Here is a 4,075-nt window from a genome sequence, read left to right on the forward strand (position 1 = left end):
ATTAAACAAAGTAAGCAATCCCATGGACTCGAAGAAATTCTTGGTTTGTTCTAAGACACCCAATTTGGTCAAGGTCTCTTGGCATATAAACTTGGTGGGTAAAATATATTTCTTAGCAAGGGATACAAATTTTATCCTATGAGCATCGGATGTGAAAATTACCTCCGGATAATCATGTAGTTGTTCAACAACCGTAGTAGGATTAGTAGTTTCCACCATAGGGGGAGTAGTCTCTTGAATTTCCATCCTTGCACTTTGAACCACCAAAGCCTTTCAAGCTTGTAGAGCTTATAGAGCTTGTTGCCTTTTTGAGAGATTCTTCTTTGGAAGTGCCTTGTTTCCACCTTTTGTCCTAGCCATCTTCTCCTTGTATATAGTAACACCAAAGGTTTGCTTGATTTCTTCAAGTTTCAATAAGACCCAAATCGATTTAGGATAGTTGAATTTTGCCTTGTATCCTAAAAATCGATTCAAACTTTGAAGATTTTGGTGTTTTAATTGCTTGTTGTTGACAAAGGAGTGATTTGTTTGAGTTTTGACGGAGTTTGGAATTAATTTGGGTGAATTTGGTTGAGAAATTTGATTTTTGTGGATGGAGGGATTGAGGGTTTTGAGGGTTTTGGAGATGTGGTTGTGTTTTGAATGAGTAAAATGAAATGGGAAAGGTGGGGTTTTAATCCCGTTGGATTTGAATTACACAGGGGAGACGAGCGGATTCTGGGTCGGGACGCTCGGATTCTGCTTCAGTTTGCTTCAGAAAAAACCGTGCTGAGACGAGCGTCTTTCTGAAGGGAGACGAGCAGATTTGCTTGAGGATGCTCGGATTCCTTGTCAGGGAGAAATCCCAAATTTTACCAGCAGTAAGACGAGCGGATCCTCTGAGAGACGAGCGTCTTGACTGAGACGAGCGGATTCTATATGGAGACGCTCGAATCTTTAGTCAGACAAAAAAATTTATTTTCCAACTCTCTCAGGACGAGCGTCTTCTTCCCAGGACGCTCGGATTGTCAGTCAGGACGAGCGGATTCTTGTCGGGCCGCTCGGATTGTCCCTCTACCTCACGAATTCAGTTCCATCCGTGGATATTTCATAACCCGTGCCATTTACTCTTCATTACTTTGGTCTTCATTGTGGGGGCACTACGAAGGCTTGGATAGCCTAGGCAATTGTTATCCCCGCACTATGTCAAAACACTACACATCAATAAACATATAAGTCCCTTCCTCACTTTCTCTCGAAATGAAAATCTTGATCAAGGCATAAAAATACAAACCCAAAATTGACAAAAATGCAATACAATAAGTAAAATGCAAGTTAAGGGGTTAGAATATTTACAAATGGTGGTTTAGGGAGGACTCCACCAAACTCTCATCCATGTATGAGATGTCAAGGGGGCATAGCCAAGGTGTTGTTGATGTTGCTCAAAACCTTGAAGAAGTAGTCGAATGCTTGTTCATTGTTATGGTAAAGATCCTCAATAGACCTTTGCACATGTTGTTCTTCATTGTGGTCTTGGGTCATAGCATTACCAATATAAGGATTGAATAACCCTTCAAACTCATCATCCTAAAGACCGCATACTTCATCTACTTGTTCCCCAATGATATTATGAGTTGATGAGAACAACTCCTCTTTCTTCTTGTCATTATGGTCAATGAGGCCTTCTTCTTCTCTTGTCATGAGTGGTGGGAGCTATTCAAGCTCTCATTCTTATTGAAACATTCTTGCTCTTTGGATGGAGCATCTTGGAGATTACCCATTTTCTTCTCCCATATTGGTGGTGATTTTTTACCCATATCTTGTTCTTTGCATTGAGATGCCAACTTCTTCCTATCACTTTCTCGGCTATAATGATCAACCATGAAACATGGCTCATGCAGTCGGGGAGCTCTCATTGTCTTGTCAAGATTAAAAGTGATTGTTTCATCTCCCACTTCAAGGGTGAGCTCTCCATGTTTCACGTCAATCACCTCTCCCGCGGTGTGTAAGAAAGGTCTTCCTAAAATGATAGGAATGTTGGAGTCTTCCTCCATATCAACAATAACAAAGTCCACCGGGATGAAGAACTTGCCAATTCTTACCGGCACATATTCCCATACCCCTAAAGGTGTCTTCGTTGATCGATCCGCCATTTGAAGTGTGATATTAGTGCACTTAAGCTCTCCCATTCCTAGCCTCTTGCACACCGAATATGGCATGACACTCACACTTGCCGCAAGGTCACATAGAGCTTTGTTGATTGTGGTGTCGCCAATGGTACATGGAATAGAGAAGCTTCCCGGATCCTTTAGTTTTGGAGGTAAACTTCCTTGTAGGATGGCACTACTCACCTTAGTGAAAGCTATAGTCTCAAGTTTCCGGATGGATTTATTCTTTGTAAGAATATCTTTCATGTATTTCGCATAGGCCGGAACATAATTGATTAATTCCGTAAATGGAATTGAGACTTCCAAGTTCTTCAAAATCTCCATAAACTTTCCAAGTTGTTCATCAAATTTAGGCTTAGCTTGACGACTTGGAAATGGAAGCCGAATCACAATAGGCTCCTTCTCTTTGGCCTTCTCTTCATTCTCCTTTGAAACTTCTTGAATGGTGGCGGGTTCTTCTTCTTTCTTAGAGTCTTTAACAACTCTTTCCTTGTCACTAGCATTCACAACATCTTTATCAACGGGCCTCTTCGGCCCTTCATACCTTGTACCACTCCTTAAATGGATGGCACTCACCGACTCTTGTCTTGGGGGATTACCTTGAGGTGGCAATTGCCCCTTTTGTCTTTGTGAACTTGAAGATGCTAATTGAGACATTTGGGTCACCAACATTTTTGTGTGAGCTAGTATGTTGTTAATGGTGATGTCTTTTGCTTGGCTATCCTTTTGCATTTGAGTGAAAAATTCTTGTTGGTCCTTTTGCATTTGGATGACTGCTTTTTGAACATCAAAACCTTGGTCATTTGTTTGATTATATGGAGGTTGATTTTGATAACTTTGGTTTTGATTGTAAAAGGGTCTTTGAGCTTGGTTTCTCATTGGAGGTGGGGTGTATGTTGTTTGAGGGTTTTGAACATTTTGGCTTTTGTATGAGAGGTTGGGATGGAATTTGGTGTTTTAATTGTAATAGTTGGAATAAGGGGTACCACTCTTGTATGCTTGGAAAGCATTCACTTGTTCACTTGTTCCCCTACATTCACTTTGGTCATGTCCCAAAGTTCCACAACTCTCACATACTCCACTTGGAATTGATGAAGATGCCACCATGGCATTAACATGTTGCTTAGGTGAGTTGGAGGCCTCTTCAAGTTTAGCCATAGCCTTCTCAAACTTTAAATTAATGGTGTCAATATGAGCACTAAGTTGAGCACCCAATTGAGTAATAGAGTCCACTTCATGCTTCCCTCCTCTAGTAGCCTTCCGAGGTCTACTATATTGTGAGTTATGGACCGCCATTTCCTCAATCTTGTTCCATATTTGATTATCATCAACTTCGGTAAACATACCATTTGATCCCATATTGAGAATGTTTCGGGAGTCTTCATATAGACCGTTCCAAAATTGTTGTACAAGGAACCACTCGCTAAGTCCATGGTGTGGACAAGATCGACAAGTATCCTTGAATCTCTCCCATGCTTCATACAAAGATTCTTCATCCCTTTGTTTGAACCCGGTGATTTGGGAACTCAACATGTTAGTCTTCTCCGGAGGATAAAATTTCTTGTAGAATGCAAGTGCCAATTTATTCCAAGAGTCAATACCAAGAGTAGCCTTATCTAGGCTCTTCAACCATTATTTCGCGGAACCAATCAAAGAAAAAGGAAATAAGACGCATCAAATTTGGTCTTGAGTAACTCCGGCTTGAGAAATCGCATCACAATAGTAAAAAAAAGTCTCCATATGAGAATGAGGGTCTTCACTAGGCATCCCCCCAAATTGACTTCTCTCAACTAATTGTATAAATGCGGATTTTGCAATGAAATTACCGGTTAAGTGTTATGATATAGGAGTACCATTTAATAGGTTCTCCTCGGTTGGTACAGAATGTGATGAAAATTTAGGCATTGTGGGTTGATTTTGTGGTTGGT

At 40.7% G+C, this 4,075-nt stretch overlaps 1 pseudogene; it reads left to right on the forward strand.

The window, feature by feature from the left end:
• Nucleotides 1-3,573: 3,573 nt before the first annotated feature.
• LOC141603446 (small nucleolar RNA R71) lies at nucleotides 3,574-3,673 on the forward strand (annotated as a pseudogene).
• Nucleotides 3,674-4,075: the final 402 nt, after the last annotated feature.

Source organism: Silene latifolia, chromosome 9 (genome assembly GCF_048544455.1).
Source record: "Silene latifolia isolate original U9 population chromosome 9, ASM4854445v1, whole genome shotgun sequence".
NCBI lineage: Eukaryota > Viridiplantae > Streptophyta > Magnoliopsida > Caryophyllales > Caryophyllaceae > Silene > Silene latifolia.